Source organism: Anthonomus grandis, chromosome 15 (assembly GCF_022605725.1).
Source record: "Anthonomus grandis grandis chromosome 15, icAntGran1.3, whole genome shotgun sequence".
Classification (NCBI taxonomy): Eukaryota; Metazoa; Arthropoda; class Insecta; order Coleoptera; family Curculionidae; genus Anthonomus; species Anthonomus grandis.
The window spans coordinates 9,307,182-9,333,180 of record NC_065560.1 but is presented as its reverse complement, the minus strand read 5'-3'; the positions used below and the strand labels follow the sequence as shown (position 1 = coordinate 9,333,180).

The 25,999-nt window shown below is 32.0% G+C and overlaps 1 protein-coding gene across 3 annotated transcripts in view; it reads left to right on the top strand.

The window, feature by feature from the left end:
• Positions 1 to 25,999, top strand: part of LOC126745186 (transcription factor GATA-4-like) — a 160,060-nt gene that overhangs the window by 13,172 nt on the left and 120,889 nt on the right. Inside the window, exons 1-2 of one of the 3 annotated variants that reach the window (XM_050452923.1) lie at positions 17,097 to 17,112; positions 17,195 to 17,220. The exons of 1 other annotated variant lie outside the window; for it this stretch is intronic. The gene's annotated coding sequence lies outside the window, so the exon portion shown is untranslated. Of the gene's footprint in view, positions 1 to 16,977; positions 17,221 to 25,999 lie in introns of those variants that run through there. One more of the 3 variants, XM_050452922.1, reaches the window with a different exon arrangement.

The window sequence follows — 25,999 nt, the reverse complement described above, 5'->3', positions numbered from 1 at the left end:
CGAATGTCCATAGTCTCCCCAAAAATGTAGCCGCTTACAGACACAGAGGTGTTACAATAATATTAATAATAATAATAACAACGTTTATTAATCCGCATATACATATGTTTACAAAGCTGTAAAAAAAACATTACCGAAACAAGAAATGACAGACAAAATGCGGATTAAAAGGCATAATTTCAGCTTTTCAATGCTGTTGAGGGCTGTTGTAGCCTATAAAGTAGAATAATTTATACAATAGTATATAATAGTAAGTACCCAAAGAAAAATAAATAAATAATGCACAAAAATCGAGAAAACACATTTAAAACATTTTTACATAAATAAAATGAAAAAGAGAATATACAAAAATTAAAACCTATAACAAATCCAAAATTCACATGTTTAAATGCATTTCTCTGTTTTACATAATATTGTGGAGCTTAGATTTTATATATTTTAGCGGAAGCCGTTTGTCGTTAGCGAAAGATCAGTAATATATTTATTTACTGCAGATAAAATACTATAAGAATATGATCGTTTAAAAATTTCTTTTCGATGTTGTGGTATATCTAAACGCCGTCTATTTTACATTAGCCTGATAATGAATATCATCAACTCTAAATACCACCCTATCCAAAAGATATTGTAGGCACCTCATCTTAAGAATATTGTAGCAAAATACCACATAATGTAACTCTCTCCTCGATGACATATTAAGCTACTCAAGAACTTGTGGGACAATCGCATGCACAAAAGCGCATTTTGTATGCGCTTTTTATCTCTGTTGTCTAAACAAAGACCATATACAGTATCACAAATGTTAAAATGAGACAGAAGGAGAGAGTCACACAGAATTCACTTAGTATCTACATTTAACATCTTGCACATTTAACATTTAATATCTTGAAATACGATATTCTCGTTATTAATTTGTATCTTTAAATTTTCCAATAGGTGCTGCCTTAAATATTATTTGCTAAACAGCATCACAACAGATTTCTTAGGGTTTAACTGTAAGCCATGTTTTACACTTTTAGACTTGACAAGTCTTCATTTAAAAAGTCACCAGCATTGCTCGGATTTGACGAATTAAAAGACAACATCAACTGAGTATCATCCGCATAACTATGATGTTTAGTATACTTTAATCATTTAAACAAAACGCACGTATAAATCAAAAAAAGAAGAGCACCAAGAGGAACTCCCTGAGGAACTCTCATAACTACAGTTATGGAAATAACTGTATGCAAATCCTACAAAACCAAGTATCGACAATAAAAGCTCGTGGTTAAGCATATCGAAAGCTTTGCTATAATCTAGCATCACTAGTACAACGGATTCGTTTTCATCTAGAGATCAAATAATATTATCCGTCACATCGCATAGAGCGATCGCACAGCTATGATTGGAACGGAATCCAGACTGCTTCAAAGGAAGGATAGAATTGTTGTTTAAAAATAAAGTAATTTGTTGCTCAATACATTTCTCTAGAACCTTTGATAATATAAGCAGATTCAAAATTGTAAAAACGTAAGTCGCTAAATTCTTTTGAATTTTTTACTTTGGGCAATGCAAGTATGTTAGCTAGTTTCCAACTGGAAATATATTTAATGTTATGCATGAATTTATCAAATGAATAATATGCGGTATTATAAATGGACAACAGAGCAATATAAGCTCCAAGTTTCAATTATCACGCCCAATTGCTTTTGACTTAAGTTTTCCTAAAATTTTCATCACGGTATTCATTAAATGAAGTATGCGTTAGACTATTGGTAGGGTAATAATTAAGAAGCCCTGTATCGATGTCAGGTGGCTTGACAGAAATATGGAAAAATGTGAATTTGCGCCATTTAAGTCTTTTGATAAATTCTCAGGTAATGTAGAGTTTTTGGACTTACAAATTCCTATTTTCCTCATTAAATTCCACTTTTCTTTGGCATTACTATGCTTTAGCTCATGGTTCAGAAAAGCCTTTTTGTTCAGCACCAAAAATAGAAGTATTATAGCTTTATTTCGTAGCTTAATCATTACCCGAATCTTCTCAGTTATCCACAGTTATTTACATTATCGTAAAATAATATATATTTAACTACACTGTCAAGTTAGATCATTTTAATAAATAAGACATAGCAGTAGGTTTTGCAGAAGACAACACATAATCCATCATCTGCGGTCGGTCAACTAAGTAAGACTGTACCATTTCAATGGCAGTTTCAGTAAATTGATAGTATTTAAGTTTATGAACTATCAGATCATGTGACACATAGTCAAAAGCCTTACTTAAATCACAAAAGGGGGTTGCAACAATCTCTTGACCACAAAGGCATTAGAAATATAAGATATTAGATCTAATCTACTAATTCCCGCTCTAAATCCAAATTTCCGATTACGGAATTAGAAGCTGATACCTTACCTAAGGTGTGATTTAATTAGGGCAAAGTAGGACATCCTACCAACTCTTGATCCAAGTTCCTTAGTTTACAGCAAAACAACCCGAAGAATCCTTTCTTGCCAAACCTATATTATGTTGTTCAAGCTCATTATCCTTGTCTATTGTAAGGCTAAGAAATTTGATGCTATCGTGTTATGCGATTGTAAGGTGCTCTAATTACTACATCCTTCAACCAGCATTTAAAGCACAAGACTTTGGTTTTGTTAGGGTTTAAGGATATAAGATTTGAATAGAATCTCTTTTAAGTCGCAAAGACTAGCGGTGAAGACGAATGCAGGGACTATGAACTTAATAAATATACCTGGACGGCTAATGCATGCATTTTTATAGTGGTTGTATCCTTTTGATGTTGGTCACTCTGAATATTTTTAGTGTTGCCAACAAAAAAAACGACGCTGACGTTTGACGTGTGTGTATAGCGAATTGCCTAGTTTTTGGCGATTTGTAAACAATGTAAAAAATGTTTCTCAAAACCGAATTAATGTGAATTATCTGTGTTTATGATAAAATATTATATTGAGTTTATTGTTACTATATAAGCCCTTGCTAATTACAAACCCTCATAAAATCATCTATATTTTGATTTTCATAGATTAATGTGGAAACACGCTTTACATGGAAGGAAAGTAAAACTCTACTGTAATAGTAAACATAAAAAGAAAATAAAACTGTTTTTAACTGAATTAGTTAAGTAACTACAAGCAAAAATTTAAATGAAGACCATCATTTTCATGGCATTGGGATTTATAAGATTCAAGTACAAGAAAAATCACATATTTAACGCAACTATCTTAAATTCTTACCTATATGTAACTTTCTATGTTGTATTTTTGTAAACATAACCTCTCAAAAACTTTAATTGTTTTATTTCCCTGCAATTGGCACAACAAAAAAAAAATTGTCAGATTGACCAACATCGAAAGGACACAATCACGCAAAATGGCGGCCCCCTAGTAGTGGTCAATTTCTTTTCAATGAATTGGCAGTCCAGGTATAATAAGTAGTATATAAATGGTAGTATCAGCAGTGAATAATGCGAATTTTTCTTGAATGTTAATGTAAGTTAGGTCATTAATATAAAACAAAATCAGTATCGGTCTCAAGATGAAGGCCTATGGAACACCCCAATTTATTGAACCATATTAAGAACATGAATATCCGACGTAAACGCGCTGCTTATGATCTTTTAAGTAAGAGACAGACTAAGACATAGCTTTGGCCCTTATGCCATATAGTTCTAGTTTTTGCAGCAGAATTTTATGGTTTACACAATCAAAAACCTTTGTTAAATCGTTCATCTAGATACAGAGTTCGAAAATAAAGTATTGTAAATATCATTTTCTGTATATCGTGTTTCTTCAAAAACAAATTGGGATATATTGAGCATGTTGTTTGAGCCCAGAAAAGAGTCTGAAGTCCTTAAGCGAGATTTGAATAATTTCTCCAACAATTTGGATAAAGCAAACAACAGGCAAATAGGTCTAACGTTAACAGGCTCTTTAAAACTTCCATTTTTCTAACTATTGTAATGAACTGGTATAAGACGTGGAGAATGGAGAAAGGCATATGTACGTATGTGGGCCAGGATAATATTAATAATGAGAATGAAAGAAAACAACCTATTACATAAAAAAAACAAGCATTTATAGGGTGTTATAGAATACGATGCTCATCCTTAAGGGTGTTAATCCTTAGATGATTTTAAGAAGAAAAGTTCAAAAAAAAAACAATGTCCTGAACTCGTTTACTTGTTACCGAGTGTTGAGAGTTGTCATCCTTTGAGCCAAGTTTGGGAAACCCTGTATGAAATTTTTTTAAACTATTTAATATTAAAGTACCGCTACACTTCTAGAATTAAAGTTGTTATACTGTAATCGTAAAATAATCTACATATGTTTATATTTTTACATATGTTTATGAAATAAATAAATTTAATTTTTTATTGACTATGCATAAAAATGTTTTTATTTTTTTCCGCGGTAATTGCATGTCTTACGAAAAAGAGTCAAAAAATCAAATTTGCCCTAAATTGAATGAGGATTACAAAAATAGTTTTTATTTTACGAGAAAACAATAGCGTATATAATATTTTTCCGCACTATTTTGGCTACGTTCCTATACGGACGCCACTAGTTAAACATAAAAAATGGCTGTTGATAGTCAGAGGGTGTGTGCTAAATTTCATAAACATATTTAGAAAGTTATGATGAGGAAACGATTTTAAAACGATTTTAGAACGATTTGAAAGATTTTAACACCCTGTAGCTCAAAAGTTAAGGGGTTTAGGATATAGTTTTAATAAAACTTTTCTTCTTAAAATCACCGAAGGATTCGCATATTATTCTATAACACCCTGTATACCTACAAAAAAGTTTTATTTCAAAAAAGGTATAGTACTGCCTTTATACTGGAACACTAATATGGGACTTTATGTTAAAAAAGACCAATTAACAATTTTTATTTAACCATCAAACAACACACGAACCGCCACTCACACCGCCACAAAAAAACTTATTTATTTCATTGTTGAGACACCCCGTATGCTGGTGGCTAAATTGACAAAATGATACGTACACAAATATTTATTATTCCCATAGTTGTTTTGTTAAACAGACGCCATTATGCCTTTGTGGCTTTCACAAACCAACAAAAAAGAAAAATAAGTTACCGTACGACCATGCGTCGAATATGCGGTCAACAAAACGTTATCAGCCTCGAACACAAACCTTCCAAACAAATAAGAACTGCTGATAAGGACGATTTATACGTTACTTTCGATATTTTTTTTGTAAAATAAAATGGATGGGGTTTTGAAATTATTAATGTTGTCTGTCGGGTTTGACAGTGGCGCAGGGATACGCCTAGGGTGAAATATTTGAACACATTTATTTCAATATATAAGATTTTCTACAATACATGCCTTCCAATTTAAAAAAATTTATGTTTAGTGGTGAAGACTCCTAATCGAGTCCTAGTTTGCATACATATCTTCCCATTGACTTTTGCCTAGGGTTAAATAATTAGCAATTTCTAAGCTACATTGTTAAAATAATTTGACGATTTACAAAACTGAGAAATATTACAGAATTATTGAATTATTTATAATATACTACTTAATTAAACCTAAAATTATTTATGCATTAATATTTTGCCCCTAAGGCTCCTGATAGCCTGGCCATTTATCTGCTATCTGCTAATATTTTTTATTGATTAACATTTGCTTTCTCGTTTATTTTTTCACTATTCCTCTTTTTTCTCTTCTTACCCTTTAACACTCGTTTCCAACTCCAATTATAGTTGAAGAGTATTTTTCTAAACCAACTTCTTTAATCTGACCTATCTATTTTAAAAAATTCCCTGAATATAGATAATTTGTTCTTGTTATTCTTCTTCTTCTAAGCCCTTGTTTATCTACTTCTGGATCTAGACATCTTTGGTCATTCTGCCTCGCTATATTATCAGCCCATCTCCATTTTAGTTATGCCGCAAGCTTTAGTCCGTCATTTTAGTTCTTCTACGAATTTCCTCATTGCAAACTTTATCCCTTAAAGTGATTCCTATTATAGCTCTATCAATCAGTCGTTGGGTGGTTTGTAGCCTATTTACATATCTAAGCACCGGCATCGCATAGGAGTCAAACACTTTTCTTTTTAAATCTATAAAAATATCCCAAGATTGAAAGACATATCTTAGTTTGGCAAAAGCTGCCTAGGAGCCGCCTAGTCTTTTTGGCTTTGTGATTTCGGAAGATTGATTTTCTTTGTCAAGCTGAATTTTGTAGGCTAAGAAAATACGTTCTAATGGTTGATCGATAACCGTTCCCTAGATGTCTTCTGTACTTATGATCTTTGTTTTGTTAAGGTTCCTCTCATGTCCAATTTGTCGATATTCGATGGAGTTCCTGAAGCTGGAGTTCCAAATCGTAGTAAATGGCTTTGACGCACTCTATCAATATTAATCCCCTGTTCTTGTCAGTCAAGTGTTTTGAAGACAATGTCCAAGGCAAGGGTACAAATTTTTGGTTACATGGAGTCCCTATCTTACTCCTCCTTTAATTGGAAACTTGTCTGTTTTTAAATCGTCATTTATTTTTTACGTAAAAAGCTTGAGTATCTAGAGTCGATCCTTGTGTTGCCTAGGGATTCCAGAATTTCCTAAGTTTCGATAGACTCAAAAGTCTTCTGCTAGTCGACAAAGGCTATTTGAAGTGCTATATTATAATTTGTGATTTTTTTAATAAGAGTATGAAGTGTCTGTGGATGATCAATAGCGCGAAGCCTCTTACGGAATTCCACTTGTTCGACTGGTTTTTATGAGTCCATCTTGTTCGTCAACCGGTTGATTATTATTTTTATAAGCAGTTTATATAAGTGTAATATTGAGCTGATAGGTCGTTATTTTTCTATGTTGTTTCTGTTTCTTTTCTTGTATCATAGGACGGCTTCTGCATTTTATCATTCAGTTGAGACTTTTCCTTCTGCTAAACATTCAATAAGCAATAAAATTAGATGCTCCATCAGCGTCTCACCTCCTATTTTAATAATTTCTTTCGTGATTTGGACTCTTTCTGTACTTTGATATAGTGTGTTCTCCAATATTCCGATATTTATTTAGGGGACGTCTTTGGATAATTTGTAATATTTTCCTCTAATATTGATGGCTCTCGTTTTTAGAATTGTACAAGTTTTTGTAGAAATCTTGAGTGACCATGTCCCTACGAGCGTTAACTAAAATTTATTTTTTGCTTTCGTCTTATTTCTTTGTTAATATTCTCATGTCCTTGGTTTTTCCGATTCATTGTTTTTCTTAATTTTATTAGATTTATCGTGGTGGTTTGAAATTCATTTTGCTCAAATTCTCCCTTTGTTTAAAGCATATACTTCTTATTGCAACTTCAATACTATTTAAGATGTTGTTGCAAAGTTCATCTATTCCTGGTATGAGTGTTGGCGGTTCATTTAGTTTAGAATTTAAAATATGTTGAAAAGTAGCTCTTTTCCGACTCAACTGCTCGGTATTTTTATTGCTGCGCTAGCTTAGCTCTTTCGAACATTGTATGTATTTTTATAGTTGACCAAAGGAAGAGAAAGTATACTTAAAGTCAAAGTCTCACAAATCAAGCGTCTATTTAAAAGGCTACGCGTTTCACCGCATTCGGGCATAATCAAACCTAAATAAAATTATCAAAATTAAATATGAAGGAACTAAAGGTAGTTTTGTTAAAAAACGGTTTTTGAATTTAAAAAGAAAACAACATTTTTCAAAAACATTACCTTTACACCCCCCGCCTACCCCACACATATTACCAGTTAGAAATTTTTCTGCAAAATCCCTATTTTTCGTCCATAATTCTTAATTTATTACCACTGTTTTTATACAAAATATTTATATAAAAATTTTGATAAATGAAATAACCCATAAGAACAAAGCCAATATATATTATTTAAATTTAATAGTAATTTGATATAAAAATACTTAATACAAAAGCTGTGTTAAGAAATTAGGGATTATGGTAGAAACCATCTGTTCGTACGTAATATTTTGAAAAACAGTGATTTTGCAAATAACGTCTTACTGATAAGCTGTTTGGGGTGGGTGGGGGGCTAAAGGTAGTTTTGTTAAAAACGTTTTTTATCTTTTACAAAAAAAAACATTTTCCAAAAACATTACCCTTACGCCCCCCACCCACCCCACACACTTAACCAGTAAAAAATTCTTTTGCAAAATCCCTGTTTTCTGTCCATAATCTTTAATTTATTAACACTGTTTTTATACAAAATATTTATATATAAATTTTATGCAATGAAATAACTCAGAAGAACAAAGACTATGAACCAATATATATTATTTAAATTTAATACAAATTTGATATATAAATACTTAATACAAAAACTGTGTTAATAAATTAGGCATTATGGTAGAAACCATCTATTGTTCGTACGTAATATTTTGAAAAACAGAGATTTTGCAAATAAGTCTCTTTGAGAAAAATGGATGATTATTTTGAATTTTAATAGTTGTTCAGACTATACGTGATCGTTGTCAGTATCAATTCGGTTTAAAACTGTGACATACTGAAATATGTCCTTTCTATTCGATGCTTTTTAAGTATGTATGATTCCAAAATTATAATAGTTTCTTTTTTCTCGTATGGTTTTTTTATTTGTGTTTTCTTTTAAATCTTTCTTCAAAAATCTAACTATTTTGTTCGCAAGACTAAAGATTTTCACTTGCTTGCATTTATCCTTCTTCTTAGAAAATTGTTAATTTATCTGTATTTCTTAACTTTATTATACTCAAACCCTTAATAAGCTTTTTCCACTTGCCTCTTTTAAGAAACTGAACTAATTGTGCATATAGACCAATGGTATCATTTTTCTCTTTTTTCCTCTGTTTCAAAATATTTTAAATAAGTACTTTTTGATTTTATATAATTTGTTTATCCAAAATTATTTTTACTTACTTTTGTTTTTTTCTACATCACTGATTTTTTTTAATGGTTTATGCAGCCTGGGCAAGATGAAATGGTCATTGAAGCTCTTAAACCGGCTGGAGAAAAGCTATTTCAGTGTCTTTCTTATACAAGTAAAAAATATCACGACACTCGAATTATGCAGCCAGTTAACTAATACATAAAAGGTGACATAACCATCGGTCTGCTGTCTTACTTTTACAAGCTATTCACTAGAATGATAGCAAATAGATTAAAAGGTTTTGGCATGAACGAATCATCTCCAAGTCCTAAGGAACCCTATAGAAAAGGTCATTGAATACAATAAACCACTTGTCCTAATGTTCGTAAACTACGAAAAAGCCTTCGATACTATAAACTGGTATCAGATGTTAAAGTCAAACTCCGACTGTAGATTAAGCCATCGGTGGTATACCTTAGTAAAAGAGTCTGTACGTAAATCTAATGTAAAACTATAGGAGTCAATAAATAAATTTAAAATAAACAGAGAGTTCGATAGAGAGGGACAGAATTTTGCCGAAAAATTTTTTTTAATAGTTTTATTTCACTTCAAATTTGTATACCTCTCAAAAAAACACCCTTTACATTTAAGTTATGCTTGCCTGCTTTTGATATAAAATTCATTCAAGTACAAGATAAATTTAAAAAAATCAGTTATCTTTTTCATCTCTCGAGTAACTTAGTGTATAAGATATAAAATAAAATAAATAAATTACGTTTCCTATACTAAATAAAACAATATTAAATTTTCATTGAAATATTGACGGCTTAAGAAGGCCTTTTAATTGTCTCTAAAGTGAGTACTTTAAAATATGAGACATGTTAATATATTTTTTTAAGTTTCCATTTATTGAAATTTGCGTATTACCCATAGTTTTTGCCAATTACCAAGAAATAATCAAGGAATATTCGCATTCAGCATGTTTCAAGTGAAAAACCGTGCAATTATGGCAAGCGAGTAAAGCAATAATCGTGACCCCCAAGGTCAACGAATATTTTGCAATAATATTTTATAAATATGTTCTGTTTTAAAACCCATTCCTTGAGTATATTATATACGTGTCTTTACGCCAATGCAAAAAAACAAGACTTGAAAATATATTTTTTAACATTATAGCAACTTAAAAAATTTTGCTTTGGTACAACCGTTTTAATTAGAATAAACCTCTAATATAATAATATTTATTGACTATTATTGTTAATAATGGCAAAAACATTATATTTAAATTTCATGAAAAGATACATTTTGTTCAAATATTTATTGGTTGGATAATATAGCAACGTAAACTTTTAAATATTTTTTTTTTGAACAATATAAAATAAAACTATAGCTTGGTCTTTTTGCCTAATGATTTCTACATACCGTTGAGGTATACGTAGATTCAACTAGCTTTTAAATATAAGAGAATATGTTGATTTTATAAAGAAATGTTTTTGTTTCCTATTCATTATATTATTATTATATTATTTCCCTATTCAAGGCTGAAAATTCAAATAATTCTGGAAATATCCAATTTCTGTCGTTCCTATAATCTCAATAGTTCTGGCGAAATATGTGGTAAATCAGATGATTGTAAAACACTGGATAATTAAATAGAATAAAATAGAAATATAAAATAAACTAATTCACCTGATTATAAAGTCTATGACTGATTTCTATTTGCTTATATGAACTGTGTAATGCATGATAAGAATATTATATCCCTAAATAGTAGATATTTTACCTTATACATATTTTATTAGTGGCAATACAAGTAAAAGAAGCCCAATTTTTAATATGTGATATTAATGACATTTTTATAAGGTGTTATCAATTTTTTATTAAAATAATTAGTGTAATCCATTTGTTTGTTGCCTTATTAATAAAAACAAAAATTTATATAGGTTTATCTTTATGAGATTTTTTTAAGGTGTCATAGAGAAACTATAGTTTTTACCTTTGGGTATATTGCTGCATCTTCGAAAATATTTCCTCCTAAACATTTACCCTATATATTTTATAAATGCTGTTTTTAAAACTTATTTGCTATGTTTCGTTATAAATACATCGTTTTTAAATACTATATTTCTAGCTAAGAACCATTTTAAGCGTTAATAACCAAGTCAAGTCGATGCCATGCAATATTGCACTATGTGTCATTTAATTCAGTCTAAAGATAAGAAACTAAAAAGCGTTAACGAGCTGCATATGCATACATTGCTTATTATTTGTTGCGGCTAATTATTTAAACATAGGCGCACTGAAGCCGGCGGCCATAATGGAATATGTAACAAATAAAAAAAGTGTTGTTTAGATTATCTTGGCTATTTATACAAAATGCTTGTTTTTATAGAAAAATGCAAATGTTAAATAAACAAGTGTATTTTAATAGGCATAACTTAAATGGATATTGAGGACATTTCTTTATATTTTTATTTTATAAGTAACTTAGCTAACCAAATGGGATCTTGTTTAAAAAAATTGTTATTATGTCTTGACCTCTGTAATAAAAATTATAATTTAATTCGCCTAAAAGTAAAATTAAACAGACTCAAACGCAACAAAAAATGCCTGTAGCATAGGGTCGCGACTTTTGCTGTAACAGCTTTATAGTATAATATAGGGTCATGCAAGGCCACCTGCGAAGATTTCAAATATTTACTTCCACATTGTTAAAAAGGTACCGAGTGTGAACTTTATATGGTTATTTAGTGCCCTCTATCCGTAATTTCCGTTGACTTTGTCAACAAGCTTAGTTCCCAAGTTCAGTATAAACTGGCGTTTAATTCTTCTTGTTGTAAAAACTCTTTTTCTGCTCTCAAGAATGTTTACTTAATACTTGGACGTTATCCTATTTGGGGCACGGTGGGAACTTGACAGCCAAAACCATTATGAGGCTGAAGAATTTTGTTAAAATGTTAAATGTATTTGACAAACGCATAATTATATTTAATTAATTTATGAAATATGAAAGAAGAAGCAGGTCACCAGTTAAACAAATAGAGATTTATATGCTCTAATTCTATAGTCTCTTTTGCTAATTCAAAGACAGTTTATAGGGTGAATTAGAATTTTTAGTATCTGGGGAGTAACACCAATATTGCTCTTCGGTTGTTGGTAAGTATGTGACATCTGATTTTGCCTTTTCCTCTATCAACGAATGAAAAAACACTGAAACGAAACGTATTTAAAAATGTTTTGCTGAAATTACCATCATTTAAATAATTAAAAATATTCCTCATGTTTTAGTGATTATATGCAAGTCAGATTTTTGAAGTGTAAAATGTGTCAAAGATCCTAAGAGTTGAACATTTTTTTGTCATGCAGCAATGGATTATGCTTTGCCATGATCAAAAATAGCTGACGTCATTGAAAAGTCTGGATCAACAACGTGTATTTAGTAAGTTCCTTGTATCTGAAGTTTGTTGAAAAACAAAATTGTGTTTTTGCTGAGAATTCAAACAAACCATTTTTTTTTATGAATTTTTGGTAAAATGACACTCCAGTGATTAAAACTGTCTTAAATTTTAATGACCAAGAAAAAGCATGACTCTGGAAGTGTTTTTTCGAAATTTCAATAAAACAGCTTTTATTTTTTATGTTTGCTAAAATTATACTTCTAAAGAATAAAGATCAGAAAATGACAGTTTTCAGTAAGCTGACTTGGTCAGGAAGTTGGATAGGTACTTGCTCAGTTCCTAATCCTTTAACAGTTTCACCATTTGCCACCATATAACTGGAACAATTGTTAAAATTGATGCGGAAGGGTGCTTCTAAAATCTTCCACCCTTTGGAACCGGCAATAGTATGAGTAGAGGTATCTAATAGGGCCAGAAATTATTTTCTGTACATTTTTATTTCTAGCATTTATTTTGGTTAGCTTGTATATTAGAGTTATCTAAAAAAGACAAATAATTTAGTAATGTCTTCCAATTTAGTAGTTCTTTAATGTTAAATGCCGTGCTTTCATTCACACTTTGTCTATGAATATAACTAGTCCAAATTAGGTTGGGGGTAAGGCATATAATTCAATGAAGTCCTTCAAAACATTTTGTTCCACTGGGTCTTCGAGTTGTCCATGAAAAATTATCACAAAATTAGACGTGAAGCCCTGTTGTAAGGGGGTCTGGAAAAAGTTAAAAAAAATGCTGTTTGGTCAACATGTGCTTATTCAAGCTTGGGTTGACTGTATGGCTAATGCGTCAAATTAAAGGTAATGCACTATATTTTGAGTATTTTTTTAATAGCTGCTGTATATTTAGCTAAGTAACACAAAACATTTTAGTAAAAATCACTTATTGGTCAAAAAAGAACGAGACCAGGGTACGTCAATGTTCTAATACTTGCAACAAATTGCAAAAACTTAAACAAAAATGGGTTTTTATGCTTCAGAATTCAAAAATTTCGGTAAAAATTAATTAATGCCAAACTTGCCTATATTCTTCCTCTTCTGCTTCATGTACCTTCTCCATTTTAGAGATTTGCTTTTGATCATCATTGCTATTTTGATTTTGGTAAAATGCTACCAATCGATTAAAAGAGATCTGATATGTTGCCATTCTCTTAAGTTTTTAAGCTAATATATTCTTCTCCTTTAAACACATTCTTTTCACATAATTTCTCTTTAATTGTCAGTTGTCAAATTTCATATCTTAGATCCTTTCCTTTAAGGCCTCTCAAACTGAAAAAACATAAACCTTCGTCTACCCAAGGCTTCTTTCATGACTATGTAAGACTATATAAAAAAGTTTACCAAAGAACTCTAAAAGCGGCAAAAGACATTTACTATAACAGGAGACTGGCAAAGTCTGGTAATGTCGCTAAAGAATCATGGTCGATTGTTAATAATCTGAGAAATAAACCCTCCAATACTATCTCTACTTCTCCTGAGAACCTTAACAATGTAATTTGTAAATGTAGCGAAGAATCTAATAAGTACTATAGCTCCTACCCACGATCCATTTTCTTATCTTTCTAGTGCAGGTGAGAATTTACAGTTTTTTCTTTACGCCAATAGTATTACCTGAGCTTCGCAGTACGATTAGGGAAATCAAAAATAAGAGCTCTTCTGGATCCGACTCACGTTGAACATGTTTCTAAACCTGCCAGAGTGTACATTAAACCATCTTACAAATTTAATCAGTCTTTTCAAAAAGGAGTTTTTCCCAACTGCCTTAAGAAGGCAATAATGATCCCTCTACATGAAGGAGGAGATAAAGATTAGTCTTCCAACTATCGTCCAATTGCTCTTCCTCCCACACTATCAAAAATTATTGAAAGATTAGTGAAAAAAAGGCTCCTATCATTTCTACTAAAATTTAAAATATTCACTCCTCAACAAATTGGATTTTTAAATGACAAATGCACAAATGATGCTATGTTTTCCCTTTTTAATAATGTATACTGTAGCTTAAACAACCAACATCCTACGGCAACAATCTTCTGTGATTTTTCTAAAGCTTTTGATTTCGTATACCGTGATATCTTAATAAAAAAGTTGCAACACTACGGGTTTAAAGGTATACCCCTCGAATGGTTTGTTATATCTCAATAACAGGAGTCAGTTTGTGAGGATTGGTACTACGATGTCTTCTTGAAAGCCAATAGAATGTGGAGTGCCTCAAGGTTCAGTGCTTGGCCCTATTTTGTTTTTCATATTTATCAATGATATTGCTAGTCTGAATATTAAAGGAAGAACCTGCCTATTCGCGGATGATACTAGTTTTACCCGGATATTGCCGAACTTCATAAAATCATATCAAGTGACTTAACTTCTATCAAAGCATAGTGCGACTCTAATCTTATTTGCCCTAACATCTCCAAAACTAAATTTTTGTCCTAAAAATAATTTGCAATCTTTTGTACTGGATAACGCAACCATTGACGAAGCCGACTCAGTGAAATTTTTGGGGCTTACTGTTGACAAGTCGTTAAAATGGGACATGCACATTAACCCTTCAACAAGAAAATTAAGCTCCGCTTGTTTTGCGCTAAGATCAATTTCCAAGGAGCTTAGCCTCTCAACCTTTATAACAGTGTATTTTTACCTCTTTAAATCAAACCTTCGTTACGCCCTTCCTTTTTGGGGTGTGTGTAGTGTCACTCAATTTGACAAAATTTTCAGACTTTGCGTTATACTTAATTATAGAGCTCATTGCCAGGATTTCTTTAAAAAAATTAATATCCTAACTTTGCCGTCAATAATTATATATGAGTCTGTTTGTCTAATTGGCAAGCACGTTTCATCAAATTCAGATAGGCCATCCCATAATTATCATCTGTGAAACGAGGAGTATGATTTATATCTGCCTACTCCACATTCAGAATTGGTAAAAAAAACTCTATATTTTACAAAGAAAAAAAAAATGCACGATCATTTGCCAATGAACATCAAGTCCATCACGTCTTTTTCTACTTTCCGTAAGGCATTAAAATCATTCCTACTGGAGAGAGCCTTTTACTCGGTAAACGATTTTTTTAATACTTAATTTTAACTTCACACACACATACTGATTTATTATTTTTAGACGTACTGTTTTATGTAGCTAGTAGTTATATAGTGTTTTGTTTATTTGTTTATTTATTCATACTTTTGACCACATACAATTATTGATTTGTATAAGTTTGTATATTTGTTTTATTAGCTTTATTTTATTTTTGTGTTTTACTTTAGTTATCAGCTTTGTCTACAAATTGTAAAATTTTTTGACAATAAAGCGATGATTCATTCATAGACGAGATATTTCAGTTTTCTCTATTTCATACATCGAATATTATCTCTACTTCATTCTTCTTTCTTCCTATAGAACAACTTAACTTTTCTGATCTATGCAAAGGATCAGGGACTTTCTAAATGCAAAGTCTTATTTCTCTCTGATATATCATGAAACAGTTCAATCTTATGCCACATTCATCTAATTATCTCTAAAATTTCCACCTCGAAATAATAAACTTCAATCAACTGCCTGGAATTACGAGTAGTTAATAATTATATATTTCTTCCAGGCAATTGAGAGAAATAAAGAACACATAGGGAGGACTATGTCTAAAAGCATAGAACCCTTTATCTTTCTATTTCTCCCTGGGATGTTCAGAGCGAATTAGCATAAGGATTCGATCAACTGCCTGGAATTAGTTAATAATTATGTACTTCTTGAGATTAATTCCTTTCATAATAAATTAGTTACATATCAAAGTGGTAAGATCTCAAATAACATTTGAATTTGTAAAAATCTAGATAAGTATATACACAGCTGCCTCTGGTGCTAAATCATTTTGAAAATTACTCCAACTAATATTGCATCTCAACTCTAAGATATTTTTTGAAACTAATACGCTTCCGAATTTTTAATACAGCGATTGATCCTTATACATCCATAGACCACATTTCATTGGAATAAGAAAACAGAACATGATTCAACCTTAAATATTGAAATAATATATTTGTTATTGGAATCAAATTTCTTTAAAAAAGTTCACAAACGTGTCTAATATTGAATCTTCTTTGGAAAAACAAGCGAAATCTTAATAATTGGCTTAAATGATTTTTTATTTTTACGACGTCAGGTAAATAGTCCCGTATTGATGAGTTGGTTTGACCAAAGGTTGATTATTGTATATGATGTTGAGTAAAGGAGCCTAATAAATCCTGATTTAGAAACTGAAAACCTGAAACATTAAGCACATTCTTATTCAACAGATTTTATTAATGTGACTATCTTATAAGGTGATTTTTGAAAAATTTTTTTAAATGTTTACTCTTCTCTTAAGTTATACATATCAGCATGCTTTCAAAGTCTTCAAAAATCTCAAAATATCAATAGCGAAGTTATCTCTAATCCGAATGCTACTTTATCTCACCCCTTCCTAGCCTAGCCGTCTGCCTTGTCGCATATGAGTGTAATGTGTAGCAAATTCATAGAGTTTTATCAAAAGTGTGATAAAAGTGTATATTATACCCAGTCATATAATAATAAATAAGCGATAAAGCCGCGTGATAAGAGTTATCACCTTAGTATGTTGTTTTTGTGCATTCACAGCCTTATGAGCGGTTATTTTCAGTTCCTTCCTTGTCCCGGAGAGAGTTCATTCATGGGTATGTGCGGGGGTGGCGGAACTAGTTTGTGATTTCCTTATTGTGATATCTGGTGTAAAGAATTTATTTATTGATATAGAGTTTTTGTGACAAACATATTTAACAATCATATTTAGTGCAGTGTCCAAGTGAGTACCTACTCAAGGTTCTTATCTTATATGGAGTATAATGCATATCAAGCATACTTAACGGAATTATATTGACTTTCAGATCCTGAAGCACGTGTTATAAACAAGGTACTATATGAATAACTAATTTAATTTTATTTTTTATGTTTGTCACCAAAATCATGAAATAGGCTGAAGGAGGTCTTTTGCATACGCAGACATTTTATATACTCCTTGTGAATCTGTTTTGGGCAAATAATGCACCTTTTTTTAAATAACAATACTGATTCTGAGCCATAGTGTAATTCTGATAACTATATCCACTGCAAAGCTAGGGTAAAACAAAAATATAGATCCGAGAAATAAGGCAACACAATTGTGTTTAATAGTTGAACTGTTTTGAACGAGTACTGTTTTTCAGTAAAACTTGCATCTCGATAGCTCAACCATGCGCCTTTTCAAAAATCTAACTTGATTGATGAATAACCGTCAAAGCATTACTTTCATGCTTTTTGAGCCATATTTATTTTTTCAAGGCTTGCTGTGTTTAGAGCTGTCTGACAAATCAGATATTACTAGGATCTGCGTTTTATTAAAGACTCTTCTATTATTCTCTCTTGCAAACTCGAGTATTGCAAAGATTTTTGTCTGACAGGCCTACGTAAGATTCCTAATTGATGGAATATTTCGGGGTTTAGTGTTGAAAATTCCAGCTCTTGTGCATTTATTGGCCTTTGTTTTGTCTATATACCAGTAGATCAGATCCACGTGAATCCTATGGTTGCTCTCATTCCACTCATCTCTGTTTAGTGATTCAAAGTTGTATCTGAAAATCGCATCATCCGACATAATCTGTAACGTTTTATCGTCACAGATTATTCGGATTTTTTGATGTCCTTCAAATCGAGTTAACTGTTAAGCAAATAAAGTCCATTAGGGCCTTCGTGGATCTTATTAAAGAAACAAGTCTCTATATTTGACTTAACTTGTTCGTCCTGTAATTTTAAATATCATTGGACACTATACTAGAGCTTATACATAATGGTTAGTAACACTGGTCTGGTGTGGATTCAGTTTATTATCTTAAGCAGTAAGCTCCATATCTGTCTATGCATTCTTCTATCTATCGAATGCTCGATTGTTTTATACAAATATTGGTTTCAGCTTAGAGTCCAAAATAATATTCAAGCCGTTAACAATAGATCAGTTTCTCTATTTCTGTGTGTTGGGTGTTCTAAGTTGTTGTTGTACTCAAATGTCTTTAAGCTATTTTTCGTTAAGAGATTCACTGCTTATTAGCCTGTTTTGGAGCATACAGTCAAATCAACAGTCAATAAGGCTGACTACTTTATGGAGCGCTGTCTTTGTTAAACTTTTGTGTAAGCACATTGGACTTAAATGAGATGATAATCAATTACAACCTTATCACAAATATGTCTGTCTTACTGTTTCTCGCATGTCTTCAGAGTACATGACATTAGACTGATTGTTTTGATGGATTTTTTTAAAGAATGGTCTGTTTTTTTTTGAGATTAGGTATAAAGCAGAATCTAACGATAGTCTGGTCCTTGTTCCATCATTGCTGAATTAATGCTGTCAGAGTCAGCAGATGTGTCTCTTTTAAGGCTCTTCCCTTAAATCACTACATTTTTGACATTTACCTAGTTTTTATGATGGTATACGACCTCTATGGTATAAATACGAGGGCGGGTCAATAAGTCCGTGACTTTTTCGATAAAAGAGGTTTTTATATAAAAAGTTATTTTATTTTTCAACAGAGTCTCCTTTGAGTTCTATACATTTAGTCCAACATTTCTCCAATTTTTTTATCCCTTCGGAAAAATATGATTTGTCGAGATCAACAAAATAGGCATTTGTTTGAGAGATGATTTCGTCGTTGGAGTCAAATCTCTTTCCGCCGAGCCATTTCTTTAAGTTTGGGAATAGGAAATAGTCACTGGGGGCTGAATCTGGAGAATAGGGCGGATGAGGAAGTAATTCGTAACCTAATTCATGGATTTTTGCCATGGAAACTGCACATGTGTGGACCCTTGCCTTGTCCTGGTGGAAAAGAACTTTTTTTTGGCCAAATGTGTTTTTTTTTCTTTCAGTTCCTCTTTGACTCTATCCAATAAGTTGGTATAATATTCTCCATTGATTGTTTTCCCCTTTTGAAGATAGTCAATGTGGATTATACCGCGTGCATCCCAAAAAACGGTCGCCATGACTTTATTGGCTGACAAACCCACCTTTGCCTTCTTGGGCGCCGATTCACCCCGAGAAATCCACTCTTTTGACTGTTGTTTGGTCTCCGGCGTATTGTGGTGGATCAACGTTTCATCCACGATGACGAAACGACGCAAAAATTCGTCCATATTGCGGTTGAATAACGCCAAACACTCCTGGGAAATTGTCACACGGTTGCGTTTGTGGTCGATTGTGAGCAAACGCGGCACCCATCTTGCGAAAAGCTTTATCATACCCAAATGATCATTCAAAATTGAAACTACTGAACCATGTATGATGCCTATGGCTTCCACAATCTCTCTCACTTTCAATTTCCGATCGGCTAAAACCATATCGTGAATTTTTTCGATTGTTTTGGATGTAGGGACCTCGACTGGGCGTCCAGAACGTTCGGCATCTTCCGTGCTTGTACGGCCACATCGAAATTCAGTAAACCACTTCTTTACCATGGAAATGGATGGTGCAGAGTCCCCATAATGATTATCAAGCTTAGCCTTGGTTTGAGTGATGGTTTTTCCGTAAAAAATAATGCTAAATGAGCACACGAAATTCACTTTTTTCCATTTTCTTCTCAAAACGAGTGGTAGTCTGCTTTCAACAGCTGTCAAACACAAACTAAATGACGCAGCTTGTTCAAATTTTGACAGGCGTCAACTGACAGTTCTCTGTTGACAGGAGCAGAGTTGCCATTTCCATTAAAGGGCGGGAAATTCAAAATTTACGGACTTATTGACCCGCCCTCGTAGCTTTGTTGCAAGGTATTTATTAAGATATTAAAAAGAAAGTGAATTGAAAATAATTCGTTTATAGTATCTCTTTCTATCCTTCAAGAGTGTACTTACTATCTTCTTTATGAATTAAGTTTATGGCAAATCTTTAGCGAAAATTACATACTGAAGTGATTTCTACTTCCTCACAGTACTTCCACTTTCTCTATATAGTTCTTTTCACTTTTCTGACCTATTTTATTCTTTTGTAATTTTTTTACCTTAATTAAATTTCTTTCTGAATATCTTCATCATCTTTTTAAGATTTTTGTTCTACCAGGTCACTCGCCTGGATGAGTTCGTAGCACTGTATGAATGATTCTGTCACATCCTTCACATTTAGTGTTCTTATATCCTTTATCTTTTTACCAACCCGTACTAGTTGAGTTATATGACTATGTAATCTATTCTCTTACCTCTTATAATGACATGTAGATTCTTGTTGACTTGTACCAAAAATTCTTCATGCTTGCTGCCAATAATAATTGAATTCCATTTATTGTGTTTAATATATCTGCAAAATAAAAACATAATAATAAATACACTCAAGAAATTTTGTTTTACTTTAGTGATTTCTTTAAAATCTTTAGTTTTTAGTGATGATATTTGTTGATATAAATACCTGACTCATGTTTCGGAGCTCTGTTCACACTTTTCAGATCCTCTGTCTAATCTCACTTCACTAATGAGTCTTAACATTTAATTTTTTATATGTGTCACCAAAATCACAAAATAGACTGTTGAATTTTCTAGAATAAGCAGCTATAACTCTGAAGGAGGTATTTTGCGTACGAAGGTATTTTATATCAATACTGCTCCCCGCTGTTTTCAAAATTACACCCATAATATAATTTTGATAACTACATCCACTACAACTAAAATACAGACTATACAAAGTTTGACTAAAACAAAAATAAAAATCATTCGAGAAATAAGGCAACACAATTGTATTTAATAGTTAAACTGTTTTTAACTAGTACTGGTTTGCAGTAAAACTATTATCTCGATTGCTCAACCTTGTCCCTTTCCAAAAATCAAACTTGATATCTATGTCTTAATCTCCAATTATTTCATTGGTGTTTTTTGAGCCTTATTTATTTTTCCAAGGTTTGCCTCAAGCCGCCTTAGCAAAGTTCTTTAATAGCAATGTCGTTGCTTGCAACTTTTCATCATTATTTCCTTTCAGAGCTTTTGAACAGTCAGGATCTGGCCGTTATTAAAGACTCTCCTATTTTTCTCTCTAGAAGACTTCTGCATAATTCCTTAATTAATGGAATATCTCGTGTGTTATTCTTCAAAGCCTTGGCTCTTGCAGTTTCGCTGGTCTTTGTTCCGTCTGTGTAGCAATAAATCAAGTTTGTTTCATGCCGCTTTATTTGCTCGGTAAATCCATGTTTTTTTTTGAAAATCATGTCTTTCGACATAATTTAAGATGTTTTATACTCATAGATTCTTTGATTCCTGTCAAACTGAGTTAACTATTTTTACATCAGCTGTCGTCCTAGTTGTTCACCTTGAACAATCAAAAGTATGGCTCCTGTTATATTTAGAAAAGCTTGTCTCTGTATTTTATCCTGAAATTTGCAGTATTTTTGGCCAAGAGCTGAATACATAATGGTTTCTAGGTCTTCTAGTCTTAGGCTGTATATCTGTTCATGTATTCTAACTACCATGAGGATAGTTTCCGAATGCTTGATTGTTTTATTTAAATGTTGGCTCTGGACTATAAACTAAATATTGTCCAGAGTTATTTTCAAATATTGATCTTCTTGTAAGCGTTAGAGGTTCTAAGCCGTCTAATTAAATATCACCTATTGGTAAATAACACCATAATGAACTTAAGAGAATTGCTAATTAAACCTTCCTTCTCTGTCTATTCTCTCAACAGGCCGATTATAGTCCCTTACTGTTGTAATATATTTGTCTTTATATAATAATCATATCATTTAGTACTCTGTTTGACTTCCTTTAGTTGTAAATCTCATTCATCACCATATTTCGTAGAAAAGGGGACAAAACATTGCTCTGAGAACATCTTCGTACTTTACGGTTTTCATTTTTTCATTAAGCGATTCGCTAGTTACTAATCTGTTTTGGAGCATACAGTCAATTTACCTGCATGTCGTTGCATAGATTCCTACTCTCTTTTTGGTGCGTCCATTATGTCCAGGAAGACTGCGAGCGTAACGTGGTTATTTTCCAGAGTCTTGTCTATGTTGGACACTATGTAGCGCTGCCTCTGTTGAACTTCTGTGTAAGCACATTGGACTTAAAGGAAATGATCAATTAAAGGCTTATTTCAAATATATTTATCTATTTCTCGTTTTCAGAATAAATGACATTATAGTGATTGTTTAGAGCTTTTTTAGTGAATGGTCAGTTATTCCAGGCTTGGGTATAAAACGCAACCTTGCCATAACCTAGGCTCGTCCCTGTTTCATGGATTGATACTGTCATTATTAGCAGCTTTATCTCTCTTTAGGCTCTCTTTATAAGTCACTACATTTTTGGCAACTACCCAGTTTTCTCGATGGTATTCGATCTTTATGGTATAAATAGCTTTGTTGCAAAGCACTTTCTTAAGATATTTCTAAAAAAGTGAACTGAAAATAATTCGTTAATAGTGAATCTTCCTATCCTTTAAGAGTGTACTTACTGCTTATGGCGCATCTTTAGCAAGAATTACATACTTTAGTGCTCTCTAGTTCCTCAGAGTACTTCGTCCATATAGTTCTTTTCTCTTTTCTGATCTGGGTATTTTACTCTTCCACAGTTTCTTACTTATTGTATTTCTTTCTGAATATCTTCATCATCTATTCAAGATCTCTGTTCTACATCCTTTATTTTTCTACCAACCCACACTAGTTCAATTATACGACTATATAATTTATTCTCTTACCTCTTATAACAACATGTAGATTCTTGTTCCAAAAATTCCTCATGATTGCTGCCAATAATAATCTAACTCCATTTATTGTGTTTAATGTATCTGTAAAATAAAATAAGTACACTTAAGTAAATAAATTTTTTTACTTAGTACAATACGCAAACAAGTAATTTTTTAGTGATGAAGTTTGTTGACTCATTTTTCATAGCTATGTTCACACTTTTCAGACCCTCTGTCTAATCTCACGTCAATTCTCGATTAGTCCTAAACTATACAAATCCCTTATTTAATAGCGGTCTAATAAATCACCACCTTAAAGATGACATGAAATTTTACAACTTTTTAACGGTTTTGCTAATGCCCTTTCATCCCTCTTCAAAACAAAACGGCACGCATCATCTATCTCGACCATAAAAAATTAGAATCCGTTTTTATGGGTTTTAACCCTCCTGACCTTTGCGTCTGACGTCTTAAAATTGTTATCTTATTTTATTAACTTCGACTTGTGAAACCCTATCTTTATATGTTTTGAGCGGTGTTATCGTAGAATCATATATTAATTTTCGGAGACAAGCGGCTAAAGTTATTGATGTGTTTTTTTAATACTAATACATAGTAAAGTGTCATATTCACAAATATATCAGACTTAACAGTATTTTAGTTTTAGGGGTATTGGTGGATTTACTGTATAATCCCTTAAAACCAGCACTTGTGTTTGCTCGTTTCTGTTTGCAAGAGAGGGTTCGGAACTAATTAATTGGAACTTTAGAAGAAGAAAAGCACTAAATTAAAATTTCCATTACCCATTAATTTTCTTCCTTTCTAATAATTTAATCCAACAAAATTATAATTTATTATCCTAAATCTACGCAAGCCGAGTTCGGTAACCTCGAAAAAGCGGTGTCAGATAATCAGCATAGATGACGAGTATTCTACACTGAGAAAAGTGGCTGCAGACAAAGCGCATGGATGTTGAGTATTGTTATTATTTAAATAAATGAAGCATAATCTACATTATTGCAATTATTCATGTGATGGTTAAAAATCATTTAATTAACTATATATTTACACGCAATCAATGTAAATGCAGATGGAGTAATGCCCTAGTACCTATAATAGTAGTAGAGAATTTGAGTCGAAACTTTGGCATCTAAGTAAATTGAGACGTAAGAATAATTCGTAATTAAACTAATACTTTGTCTAGTATCCTTTGTTCTCAATAGCGTTTTGATACATGGAAACATCGATTTAAAAAGATTGGTAACTGCAACCAGATCGATTGATTTGACTCTTCAACTAATTGAGTGCGATTACTAATATTTTTGGTCCGAACATTGTTCCTAACTATCTTCCAAAAATACTCAATGCCAGTGGTTAATCTTCGCTATTCTAAAACTAATTAAATTTATTGGATACAAAATATTCCTTCATAATTGTAGCAGTATGTTAAGGGTTATTATTGTGTTCCAATATATGCTGTGATATATTGAAACCACTAATTTTCTGGATTTAATCCATTCCATAACCCGAATAATAATCTCAAATCATTATATTTCTCTCTCCATGCCTAACGGTACCAGAAACATATTTAGGATCACTCCTTTTATATATGGGATGATCCATAAGCTCCGATGCATCAATTCCAAAAATATCTAACTTTAATTCGCTGACCTTGTTTTAGCCATTAGGCTTTCAATGGTGTGAGGAAAGAGTAACTTACTTACAGTAATAGATGAGAGTGTATTATACAATCTAAGAAACACGTAAAATCCATATTTCTTCATTGTTTCATTTTTAGCCAAACCTTTTCCAATGGAAAAGAAAGAGTGATGTATTTGCTTCTGCTCAATCATCAAAAATAGGCAACAAGGTATTGCAGATTTCTTCGCATTCTTTTTTTTTTGTTGGTGTTTAATACAGCGAATCCCAATCTTGGTCTTGTTAATTATTTTAACTTGGACTTCACTATAATTAAAGAAGAAAATATCAGGATGTGACACTATTAACCCTTTATTTCTCAACACATATTAGAACAGTCTAGTTAAGCCATTTACTACCTCTTCAATTTAGTATACCAGAAACAATTCCTTATTTGTGATATACTAGGGTCTATTCCAGGACTTGATATTATAGATGGTCATAATATTTTTGTAAAATTTAAAAAATTGATGCAGAAATTTCCACGACAAAATTAAAAAGATCTAAAAGAAAAAACCTCCATATACAAATATCCATATAAAAAAACATATCTACTTCTGAAACCTCTGATTTGTGAGTAATTCGTACTATTTTTTGACTCTTATTCCACTCTTACCAAAAAAAACTAAATCAGAGAACACTAAAAATTAAAGCGCAAATTAGTGCGAACAAAATAATTTCTGACAATAAAAAAACCTACGCTTTGTAGAAGAAATGTTTACCTTAAAAGTAGTACTCAGAAGAAAAAAGCTTCCAAACAGTTAGCCATGAGAATTAAACATTTAAATCATAACAACCTTCAAATAACTTTGCGTCAAATTTAGGCGCAATTGGAGGTTCTCAATGAATGCCAATACTTAAATCATAATCTCACGATTTGTTAGGTCAAACGCCATCAATCTGGTGACACCTCTCCACTGGCTTTGCAATAAATAATAAACAGGCAAGTCGCATCAATACGCGGATGATGTGCAACTTTATCACTCATTTTCAATTAATCAAATTAATACCGCCATAGGGAACATAAATTCTGATCTTGATGCTATTGTGCAGGTGTCTAATTTCCATAAGCTGGCTCTTAATGCTGCTAAGTCAAAACTATTGGTTTTTGGGATTCCTGTATGGAATGATTTGGGCGTGAATGTCTCCATCCAGGGAGTTAATCTGCAGCTGACTAGCTGCGAAAAAAACTTAAGTATATTTATCGATAATAAACTTAATTTTGAATATCATGTTTCTAATATTTTACAAAAAGCTTACTATAAACTAAAAGTCGTGTACATGTGTAAAGATATTTTATCAACTAACC